The 12500-nt window shown below is 43.6% G+C and overlaps 2 protein-coding genes across 5 annotated transcripts in view; one reads left to right on the top strand and one right to left on the bottom strand.

Moving 5' to 3' along the window:
• Nucleotides 1-12500, bottom strand: part of LOC308128180 (NACHT, LRR and PYD domains-containing protein 3-like) — a 182330-nt gene that overhangs the window by 43252 nt on the left and 126578 nt on the right. For 2 of the 3 annotated variants that reach the window (XM_080493869.1, XM_080493886.1), the window contains exon 18: nt 11569-12500. This exon is cut by the window's right edge. The exons of the other annotated variant lie outside the window; for it this stretch is intronic. The gene's annotated coding sequence lies outside the window, so the exon portion shown is untranslated. Of the gene's footprint in view, nt 1-11568 lie in introns of those variants that run through there. 3 annotated transcript variants of the gene reach the window in all.
• The window catches only part of LOC308128182 (NLR family CARD domain-containing protein 3-like), a 180592-nt gene that overhangs the window by 140841 nt on the left and 27251 nt on the right, over nt 1-12500 (top strand). The window lies entirely within an intron of this gene.

Raw genomic sequence — 12500 nt, 5'->3', positions numbered from 1 at the left:
CTGCACTCCTTCCTACCTCCTCCACCTGATCAGCTATGTTGCTCCTTCCTTCTCCTTCCTCCTCTCTTTCCTGCTCCACATCTGGCTCACTCTTTTTATCAACCACTTTTTTTTCTTTTTTTCCTTTTTTCTCCTCCACCTCACCAGTGATATTTACATTTCTTTCATTCACGCTGCATTCAGTGTCATTCACTCCTCCTTCCTCTCCAGCTCCACCCGACATACTCTCCTCACTCACGCTCACATTCACACCTCCACCCGGTGTATTTACATTACTCGCCCCGTGTTTGATGCTCTCCTGGTCGGTCACAGCAGCGCGTCTCCTCGGTAAAACCCGAGGAGCGGCGATCGGCCGCTCGGACTGAGCCCCAGCCACCGCGTCTCCCGGGAGCCACCACCGGGGGGGGGCACCCCCTAGGCGGAGGCCCGCGGCCCCGGGCTGAGCCGACTCAGCCCGCCGCGGACAGGACTTCACCGTGTGTCCCTCCTCACCACAGCCGAAGCATTTCATGCCAGCTGAGCTCGCGAAGACAACGTAGTCATAATCATTTCCTCTCACACGGAACCTGAGGTTGAGCTCCTCATTCCGGTTATTGAGTATCATAAATACTTGTCTTCTGAAACAGATTGCGTGTTTCAGCAGCGGAGACTTAATTCCAGACAGGATTTCCTTATAGCCAGACACCACTTTTCCAAATCTGGAAAGCTCCTTAGTTAAGAGCTCATCTGGAGCATAAGGAGGGACGTTGGACAGGATCACCCGGACAGCAGGCTGGGACAGCGGCTGTACCTGGACCAACCTTTCCAGCACGGTGATTCCCGTCTCCACAACGGAGTTGGCCTTCTCCACCCGGTCCATAAAGATCACCACGGCGCCGTTCATCCGGGCCGCCGCCTTCACGCTGCTGTACCCGACCTTCTCCCCCACAGCCAGAGCAATCTGCTCCACCTGCTCCACCTGCTCCACCTGCTGTAGCTGACCTTCTCCCCCAAAGCCAGAGCAACCTGCTCCACGCTGCAGGGGAAAGGTGTCGAGATGCGGATCCCGTGTTTGCGGGTGAGTTTCCTCAGCTCGGCCGACATGGCCTCAGCCTGTCGCCGGCAAACAAGGAGCAACGCAGACCCACCGAAACCCCCGAGAAAGAAGGAAATAAAACCAAAAGTGCTCTGTGATTATTAAACTATATTGATTGTGACTTATAGCCTTACCAACATTTTATATCAAAATCTAGCAACGTGTTTATTTTCGACAACTGTCACAATTCCGAAGTCTTACTATAACCGTACCAACATTTTATATCAAAATCTATCAACGTGTTTATTTTCAACAACTGTCACCATTCCGAGGTCTTACTATTGCCTTGCCTTCAGTTTTTATTGAATTCCACCAGCGTCTTTATTTTCGACAACTGTCACCATTCCGAGGTCAAACTATAGCCTTACAAACATTTTATATCAAAATCTAGCAACGTGTTTATTTTCGACAATTGTCACCATTTGGAGGTCTTACTATAACCGTACCAACATTTTATATCAAAATCTAGCAACGTGTTTATTTTCGACAATTGTCACCATTCCGAGGTCAAACTATAGCCTTACCAACATTTTATATCAAAATCTAGAAACGTGTTTATTTTGGACAACTGTCACCATTCCGAGGTCTTACTATAGCCTTGCCATCAGTTTTTATTGAATTCCACCAGGGTCTTTATTTTCGACAATTGTCACCATTTGGAGGTCTTACTATAACCGTACCAACATTTTATATCAAAATCTAGCAACGTGTTTATTTTCGACAACTGTCACCATTTGGAGGTCTTACTATAGCCTTGCCATCAGTTTTTATTGAATTCCACCAGCGTCTTTATTTTCGACAATTGTCACCATTTGGAGGTCTTACTATAACCGTACCAACATTTTATATCAAAATCTAGAAACGTGTTTATTTTCGACAACTGTCACCATTCCGAGGTCTTACTATAACCGTACCAACATTTTATATCAAAATCTAGCAACGTGTTTATTTTCGACAATTGTCACCATTTGGAGGTCTTACTATAACCGTACCAACATTTTATATCAAAATCTAGCAACGTGTTTATTTTCGACAATTGTCACCATTCCGAGGTCAAACTATAGCCTTACCAACATTTTATATCAAAATCTAGCAACGTGTTTATTTTCGACAATTGTCACCATTCCGAGGTCAAAGTATAGCCTTACCAACATTTTATATCAAAATCTAGAAACGTGTTTATTTTCGACAACTGTCACCATTCCGAGGTCTTACTATGGCCTTGCCATCAGTTTTTATTGAATTCCACCAGGGTCTTTATTTTCGACAATTGTCACCATTTGGTGGTCTTACTATAACCGTACCAACATTTTATATCAAAATCTAGCAACGTGTTTATTTTCGACAACTGTCACCATTTGGAGGTCTTACTATAGCCTTGCCATCAGTTTTTATTGAATTCCACCAGCGTCTTTATTTTCGACAACCGTCACCATTTGGAGGTCTTACTATAGCCTTCCCAACATTTTATATCAAAATCTAGAACCGTGTTTATTTTCGACAACTGTCACCATTCCGAGGTCTTACTATAACCTTCCCAACATTTTATATCAAAATCTAGAAACGTGTTTATTTTCAACAACTGTCACCATTCCGAGGTCTTACTATAGCCTTACCAACATTTTATATCAAAATCTAGCAACGTCTTTATTTTCGACAATTGTCACCATTTGGAGGTCTTTCTATAACCTTCCCAACATTTTATATCAAAATCTAGAAACGTGTTTATTTTCAACAACTGTCACCATTCCGAGGTCTTACTATAGCCTTGCTTTCAGTTTTTATTGAATTCCACTACTAATGAGGTGATTCTCAATACTTTTGTAGGTAATAGCTGAAACAAAATCCTGATTATCAGACATAATCTATATAGAAGTTCAACAAGGAACAATCACTAACTTAGAACTAGTTAATGATATTTGCTTTAGTGAGCCATGGGTGATCTCATGTCTCAACAGGAGGGAAGGTTCAGATCATCAATAGATTTCTAATATTGTTCTTGATAATGGATCAAATTAAATAAAAATAGAGTTATCACTCTAAATCAGTGGGTTTAGTCAAATAAAAGAAGAGACAGAAGAGGTTTTAATTAATACTTGGTAATTAGGAATAAAGTCTCAAAAAAGAGATCCTTTGGGTCTCATCACAATTTGTATCAAAGAGCTGAACTAAAGCCGGTAATGGATCACCAGATGCAGTAGAACCAGACCAGCACCATGTTAATACGCTCAAACTCCAAATGGAGGGATTTCTGCTGAGTCATCACTAAGAACATTCATTTAGTCTAACCTGGTGTGGCGACGATGCAGCTGTCAGCATTCTGTGAGTTTGTCTTTATGTTGGTCTGTCTTGTGTGTTTTTGTTGTTTCTATGTTTAGTTTTATTTTAACCTGCTGCAGAGTTAGTGCTCCACTTCTCCCCACGGTTGGTCGGATGCTTTCTGGAGGAGTGAGGTCATTTCCTGTCGTACAGAATGAGAACAACACTCCTGACAGGGTCTTCGTCCTCACAGCTCTGATGGAGGTTTTTTACATTTTACTGATGTTTTTCCTGCTCTACTGCTCCTGCAATGAAGAAACGCTTGCTCACCTTATTATTTTACTTTATTTTCATCCATTCTTTGTTAGCCAAAGCATGAGTGCTGGAGAAATCTTGTTTTGTCCCATAGAATGATGTGTAGTTTTGCCGTCTCTTAAACTTTGTCCGATGGCTCTCAGTCTGATTCCTGTGTTTCTGTCTCTCGGAGGTTTTTTACAAGGAAAATTCTCCTCACACCTTGGTCCTTGGAGTCGGGTCCCGGCGTCCCTCTGGCCACCAGCATGGGAACTGAAAGGTGCACGGGGGAGGGGCCAGTCTGGTCTTTCCTAAAAAGAAATCCTCCAACTGGATTGTTGCAGGAGGCCGGTTCCCTCTGGGGGTGAGAGGGTGACGGAGTCCCAACAATAGTGAGCAAACAGAGACAGATCCAGGACCAGCTGGGTGAGGGAGTTCTCTTTAGTGTGAAAGATCCTCTTGTGTAGAAGGGACGGTGTCGGATCTCCGTCCATTGGCTCAGGAAGGCTGCACAGTGCAGGAAAAGTGAATACCAGGTTATTCACAACTCAAGACGGAAGAGGTGGTCTGACCAGAGGTGGCTGGTTCCATTCCAGATCCAGCTGACCACTCACACCACCATGAAGGTCCTGAAAGGACAATGTGGGTTCACACATCGCACTGCAGGAAGGATCCGGAACCCCACGATCCCGTTCCCAACTCGACTGCAACACCCCCCAACCAGCCTGACCACACCTAGTTAACACGTTAGCATTGACTGACGCACACATGAAAACTCACGGGGTGACGTGCTGCTAACCTCTCCTCCAGGTCAAGAGAAGGACGCTTCTATAACAACATAGAGGATCGGTGCCACACACACACACACACACACACACACACACACACACACACACACACACACCTGCTGCCAGGTCTCCGAGAGGCCCACCAAATCCAGCTGACGGGACATAAAGAGGTCCCTCAGAAGATGAGCTTTGTTTGCTGGCGATCCATTAAAGTTGAGGTTTAGACACACCTCATGCGGTGGTTTTAGGTCCATCAGTGCCTGACGGTCATAAACCAGTAACGCGGTGACATTTTGGCACAAATATCCAAACAATGCAGTGATAAACAACAGATTCAGAAGAAGTGTCAGAACATGCAGACGGCAGCCGTTACACCCTGGCGCCATCTTGCACTGAGGTAGGATGATGGAGTGGGCCTGCCTCTCCTTTGTTCTCAGCGTCTCCATGGCAATAGATGCTGATCCCCTTTAATCTCCTTTAATCTCCTTTAATCTCCTTTCATCTGTTCCCTGAGGAACCTCTCCCATCTGCTTTATATGGGACATTGTTTTGCAGGTTTTTTTGGGAAGCAGTTATCTGAATCATTAACAAAAGTCCTAGCAACCTGTTCCTGATGAGCTTTTTGTGTCTGTGCTCCAGCAGTGCAGGACTAGTTATACACCAAATAACTGAGACCCTGTCACATTGTGGAGGGGGCGGAGCCATGCTGTACTGCACCTTACAGACCGTTTCCTATTTCACTTGTTAATAAATCACATTATGGATCTGATCTGCATCTGAGCTGAATTTGGTCGCTGCCAAAAAGAGACTGAATGAACGGTTTTAACTTCAAAAATAAAAATGAACTCTCACCATCAAAATAAGAAATAAAACCATAGATCAACAGCCAGATATTACTTAAAACAAAGTAAATCCAACATTAGACACTGACAGTAACAGCCTGCAATGACACAGCTGATCAATTAGTAGGATTAATAATGGAAACAGAGACAGAAGGCAGAACAGAGAGAGAGGATTCTATTTTGATGTAAATGGACTTCAAATGGTAAATTGTAATAGATTGTGGACTATTAAATACTACATTGTGAGATGTGATAAACTGTAGGGCCAGTTGTTATTGAACGAACCAAAAAACAAATATGTTATGGAAGAAACATATTTATTTAGAAGCACATAACTGAACCAATATAAAGTTGTATACAACATATATATACATATTTACACGTATATAACAGGGCCTCTGTTATTGATCATATCATTTAATCACGTCGAACAACCTGTTAAATACAGAATCTACCGACTTGGCTCCTTGTAGCACAGAGTCACTATGTGCCACATATAGGGCTTTTCCACCAAAAAGAACCAAGAGCTAGTTCGGGGCCGGTGCCAGAGCCAGTTCTTAAATGAGCACCACCAAAGAACCGCTTCTTTTTCCGCCGTTACCGGAGCCAAGTGGGAGCCATGTCATTGCGTCACTCCAAAACGTGATACGTCACTGATTTCAAAACTTTTGCGCTGACAGCGCTCATCCAGGTACAAGGAGACGGACTGTATTCATGGGTTTAGTCCGGGTCGCTCCATCTAGTTTGGCCTGAACCTCTGATGCACCAAAGAGAAAGAAAACATTGAGTCTCTTCTTGTCTCTATTGGTGTTTTTTCGCGTCCGTCTTGCTTTAGTCCGGAGCCCCAGAGTGGACATAGAGGGGAAATAAATAATGCGTGTATGAGTTTGGGGCTTATTTTTCAACATTTGGGCGTTACATAATGAATTTCTGCTCCTTTCACTTTATTTCTGGACGTGTCTGAATCAAATGCTTCAACATGGAGAGGAATGGAGGTTTACAGTGATAGAACGAAGCTGTAAAACTGTTTCCACTGGTAACCTCTGTAAACACACTGATTCAAGCTCTTTCACATGAAGCCGTTTAAAGGCTCATTTTATGTCTATAAAATCCAAGCTTTCATTTACAGTGGTATGTAGTTTGTTTTTTAGTTGCTGATGAACCAAAATGATTCATTATAAAGAAGTTCTGTGGGTTAGAAAATAATATTGGAGCGTCTCGGAGCGGAGCGCAATGGAGCCGTACACCATTGCTCAGCATCTGCAGCACCTCAGCCTGTGGTCAGAACACTAAATAAGACCTGGACGTGACGTTAGTTAAAATAATGTCACCATGAAAAGTGTGAAAAATAAACGACAAAGGAAAACTGCTTCTAAATTATAGCCGACGGAGCTGACTGACAGCGGAGGAGCGCGGCAGCGCTCTCGAGAGCCGCGGCTCCGCGAACGTGAATGAAATAATCCCGTTCCCTCGTGTTATTAACTTCAAGGAACGACTTATTATATAGTTCCCACGCATATTTTTAATTTTTTTCTCTATAACCACTCCGGGGCTCCGTGTTCGCTGGAGTTTTCAGAAAGCCGGTTCAGCCTCGCTTCCGTCTTTTAGGTAGCGATACCTCCAGAGATAACTCCGCCCCCAGCTGATGACGCGTCGGGTCCCAGTCCGGCTCCTCTTTGGCCCAGCAACAAAGTGGGGCCAGCGTAGCACCAGTTTAGCCCCTGATTGGCCGGGGCTTTGGCAGTGGAAAGACAAAGAACTGGTGCGAAGACTCGCCCTGGCTCCGAACTAGCACCTGCTTCTTTCCGGTGGAAAAGCCCCCGTATAGTACTATCCCCCTTTTAGCACCACTGTTTGAGTTCATCATGAAATGTGTCGGCGTTGCTGTTTGAAAGCTCCTCAAAGTGAATAAAGCCCCGATACTGTTGGTTGAGTCCTTTTGCTTCTTGAAGATGTTGCTGGTTGGTCTGGGAGGAGGATTCTCACACACAAAGTCAAAACCTCTTTTGAAATTTAACACAAAGGATCATGGTTGATGACCAAAAGGCTCATCCAGGAATTGAACCCAGGACCTCTCTCACCCTCAGCAAGAATCCTCCTCCTAGACCAACGAGCAGACATGTTGAAGAAGCTAAAGGACTCCAGTGATTATCATAAAGCTGCAGGTTTGGAGCATTTCCACACTTCAAGTCAGGGCCGGCTTGGAGTTTGTATGTTCTCCTTGTCCCTCCTGGGTTTTCTCCAGCTGCTCCAGTTTTCCTGAAAACCTCCAAACATATATTTCAGGCTCATTGGTGACATAATTCCTGAATCTCAAAATATCAAAGAAACACATTTTAAACCAAAGTTCAAGTGTTGAAGTTGATTGAGGACAACTTGTGTCTGAAATGGAGGAACCAAGTGTTCTTGTGGGTAATATGGGACTAAGAGCTCTTTAAAACAAAGTAAATCCAACATTAGACACTGTGACAGTAACAGCCTGTAATGACACAGCTGATCAATTAGTAGGATTAATAATGGAAACAGAGACAGAAGAAAGAACAGAGAGTGTTGATTCTATTTTGATGTAAATGGACTTCAAATGGTAAATTGTAATAGATTGTGGACTATTAAATACTACATTGTGAGATGTGATAAACTGTAGGGCCAGTTGTTATTGAACGAACCAAAAAACCAATATGTTATGGAAGAAACATACTTATTTAGAAGCACATAACTGAACCAATATAAAGTTGGATACAACATATATTTACATATTTACACGTATATAACAGGGCCTCTGTTATTGATCATATCATTTAATCACGTCGAACAACCTGTTAAATACAGAATCTACCGACTTGGCTCCTTGTAGCACAGAGTCGCTATGTGCCACATGTAGGGCTTTTCCACCAAAAAGAACCAGGAGCTAGTTCAGGGCCGGTGCCAGAGCCAGTTCTTAAATGAGCACCACCAAAGAACCGGTTCTTTTTCCGCCGTTACCGGAGCCAAGTGGGAGCCATGTCATTGCGTCACTCCAAAACGTGATACGTCACTGATTTCAAAAATTTTGCGCTGACAGCGCTCATACAGGTACAAGGAGACGGACTGTATTCATGGGTTTAGTCCGGGTCGCTCCATCTAGTTTGGCCTGAACCTCTGATGCACCAAAGAGAAAGAAAACATTGAGTCTCTTCTTGTCTCTATTGGTGTTTTTTCGCGTCCGTCTTGCTTTAGTCCGGAGCCCCAGAGTGGACATAGAGGGGAAATAAATAATGCGTGTATGAGTTTGGGGCTTATTTTTCAACATTTGGGCGTTACATAGTGAATTTCTGCTCCTTTCACTTTATTTCTGGACGTGTCTGAATCAAATGCTTCAACATCGGAGAGGAATGGAGGTTTACAGTGATAGAACGAAGCTCTAAAACTGTTTCCATGGTAACCTCCGTAAACACACTGATTAAAGCTCTTTCACATGAAGCCGTTAAAAGGCTCATTTTATGCCTATAAAATCCAAGCTTTCATTTACAGTGGTATGTAGTTTGTTTTTTAGTTGCTGATGAACCAAAAGTATTCATTATAAAGAAGTTCTGTGGGTTAGAAAATAATATTGGAGCGTCTCAGAACGCGAAATAAGACCTGGACGTGATGTTAGTTAAAATAATGTCACCATGAAAAGTGTGAAAAATAAATGACAATGGAAAACTGCTTCTAAATTATAGCCGACGTAGCTGACTGACAGGTGGAGCACGGCAGCGCTCTCAAGAGCCGCGGCTCCGCGAACGCGAATGAAATAATCCCGTTTCCTTGTATTATTAACTTCAGGAAGCGACTTATTATATCGTTCCCACGCGTAGTTTAAATTTTTTTCTCTATAACCACACTGGGGCTCCGTGTTCGCTGGAGTTTTCAGAAAGCCGGTACAGTCTCGCTTCCGACTTTTAGGTAGCGATACCTCCAGAGATAACTCCGCCCCCAGCTGATGACACTTCGGGTCCCAGTCTAGCTCCGCTCTGGCCCAGCAACGAAGTGGGGCCAGCGTAGCACCAGTTTAGCCCCTGATTGGCTGGGGCTTTGGCAGTGGAAAGACAAAGAACTGGTGCGAAGACTCGCCCTGGCGCCGAACTAGCACCTGGTTCTTTCCGGTGGAAAAGCCCCCGTATAGTACTATCCCCCTTTTAGCACCACTGTTTGAGTTCATCATGAAATGTGTCGGCGTTGCTGTTTGAAAGCTCCTCAAAGTGAATAAAGCCCCGATACTGTTGGTTGAGTCCTTTTGCTTCTTGAAGATGTTGCTGGTTGGTCTGGGAGGAGGATTCTCACACACAAAGTCAAAACCTCTTTTGAAATTTAACACAAAGGATCATGGTTGATGACCAAAAGGCTCATCCAGGAATTGAACCCAGGACCTCTCTCACCCTCAGCAAGAATCATCCTCCTAGAACAACGAGCAGACATGTTGAAGAAGCTAAAGGACTCCAGTGATTATCATAAAGCTGCAGGTTTGGAACATTTCCACACTTCAAGTCAGGGCCGGCTTGGAGTTTGTATGTTCTCCTTGTTCCTCCTGGGTTTTCTCCAGCTGCTCCAGTTTTCCTGAAAACCTCCAAACATATATTTCAGGCTCATTGGTGACATAATTCCTGAATCTCAAAATATCAAAGAAAGACATTTTAAACCAAAGTTCAAGTGTTGAAGTTGATTGAGGACAACTTGTGTCTGAAATGGAGGAACCAAGTGTTCTTGTGGGTAATATGGGACTAAGAGCTCTTTAAGATAGGATGGAGCCTGGTTGTTAAGAGCTTTGGAGGTTAAAGAAGGATTTTAAATTCTATTGTAGATTGAACAGGAAGCCAATGAAGAGAAGCTCTTATTGTGGTGATGTGATCTCTCCTGCTGGTTCCTGTCAGGACTCTCACTGCAGCTTTTCTATCACTTCAACACTTCAACATTTCAACACTTCTCATTTGGTTCTGCTCATCATGGAGGAGATACTGAGACTGATGACATCACAGTGATGTCAGAAAGGAGCTCTTGCCATGTATCCATGGTTACTGAATTCATTCTTTGATGCAACTCTCAGCTAAGCACAGCTTTACCTCCTGTCTGGTTCTTCTGTCTGCCACAGACTGTAAACACATTGTTGGAGATGTTTTTTAAGAAGCTCAGACCAACTGGTGATTACAGAAGAGTATTAGAGCCTCTCATGAGAACAAAAGAGGGGAGTTAGTATTGTTTATTTCATCATCACCCATTTTATGTGAACGAGCTCTGATCATGATGGAACAGTCTGGTTGAAAAACTGAGTTGATCACCTGCTTCGTAGTAACGCTTATTAAGGAATGAAAATGTTTGTCAATCCAGAGAACGGAGAGAGATCTGGATCGGTGGAGTTGGTGAGGAACCAGAGACCTGATGGGGGTCAAAGGTCATGCTCAGGGAGCCACAGTGGTGAGTGGTCAGCTGTAAGATTCCTCACTGTGAACCACTGCCTGAAAAGAGAGCACCGCCCAACGTGGGACTCGAAACCACAACCCTGAGATGAAGAGTCTCATGCTCTAGCGACTGAGCTCTTCAGGCAACTTGTTGTGTAGTGATGAAGGACGACTGTAATGTCCTACACAGGAGACCTTCAGGGACCATGGTTGACTGTGGCTATTTGAAGCTCCATCCACTGTTGCTATGGATACAGGAGCAGAAGCAGAACTCTTTCAGAACCATGACATCATCACAAGAACAGCTGATAGAAGACAGGATGATAAGAATGATAAGAAGATGATAAGAAGTGGAGGAGTTTGTTTTGTCAGACAGAGAAGTGACTCAGGTTTCTGAGTGAGTTCTGTCAGAGCCTCTTCAGCTTGTGTGTCTCATCAGGTCTTTCTGGGCCGTTCACACCTGGTTAACATCTGTTTCAGGTTGTTGGGATTTATGGTTGGTTATTAGCATTAAATTACTGTAAGTAATAGATTACTGAAAGTAATAAATCACTGGAAGTAATTTATGAAAAATTGAAATTAATAATCGAAGTAAACGGTCATTTACTCATTAACAACTCCTAAAGTAATTGAGTAATTACTTAAAAGTAAATAAATTATCAAAAATTATTTATTAATAAAAAAACATTTTATTTGAATAAATTTGTTATTTATCAATTAATAATGAAAAGGGGGGGCACCACCAGATAAACTGGAAATAGCTATTACTAAAATATCAGTCTCGTTTGTAAAAAGGTTTATTTAAGTCATATAATATTTCTGTGTAAAAATATAACAATCTTAAATAAAAGAGAAGGTGTGAGATCCGAGCACAGACTGTTACAAACCAGTGAATTGTCAACAATAAATACACAATAATCACCAAGAATCGTTCAATTCAGCTAACAGGCGTTTATTAACTAAATGTATTAATTCATAAATAATTCTGAAATCATCTCATAAATCAACACGTTCAAGTAGCAAACGACATCTAACACTGAGATCTAATCTATTAAACAGCGACACTATGTACAAAGTGTGTGTGTGTGTGTGTGTGTGTCTCTGTGTGTGTGTGTGTGTGTGTGTGTGTGTGTGTGTGTGTGTGTGTGTGTGTGTGTACGTGTGTGTCTGGCCTGGAATGATAACTGGAATTGGTGTAATGACTTTGAATGTCCACCAGGTGGAGGCAGACGTTGGTAGGTCAATGTCAGTAGGTGTAGCGACCTCAGATGTCCACTAGAGGGAGGCAGATGCTGGCAGGTCAATGTGGTGACCGTGACGACCACTAGGGGCGTGCAGCGGCGCACAGAGGGAGAGCGCAATGGCCTGATGTGTCCACCAGGTGGACGTCAAGAGGTATTGCAATGACCCACGTGACTACTAGAGGCGTTTGACTCATTCTTTCTGGGGGCCGCAGTGGTTGCTTAGCGACTAGATAAACAAGACGCTCGTCACACGAGTATGCGTGAGGGTGGTCTTGGAACGACGCGGTCTCACCTACTCCCGTAAAGACTGGTGGGCTTTGTCGGCCCGGTTCTGAGCGGCGGAGTTCTAACAGGGCATGCAGTTAGAACTCTGGTGATGGATGTGGATGTGGTTTAGCAGCACCAGATAGCAGTTTGGCTGCTAAATGTGACTGTGTGTGTGTGTGTGTGTGTGTGTGTGTGTGTGTGTGTGTGTGTGTGTGAGCTTATCTGATCAGATAACACGAGCGGCGGCGGATTAGTGAAGGAGGGGGAGAGAGAGAAGGGAGTTAAAAAGTTCTGGGCCGGTCCACGTGAGTTAACAC

This window comes from Lipophrys pholis, assembly GCF_963383615.2.
Source record: "Lipophrys pholis genome assembly, contig: SCAFFOLD_36, whole genome shotgun sequence".
Taxonomy (NCBI): Eukaryota; Metazoa; Chordata; class Actinopteri; order Blenniiformes; family Blenniidae; genus Lipophrys; species Lipophrys pholis.
Note: the sequence above shows the minus strand (reverse complement) of the source record. Positions and strands in the feature narration are given on the sequence as shown.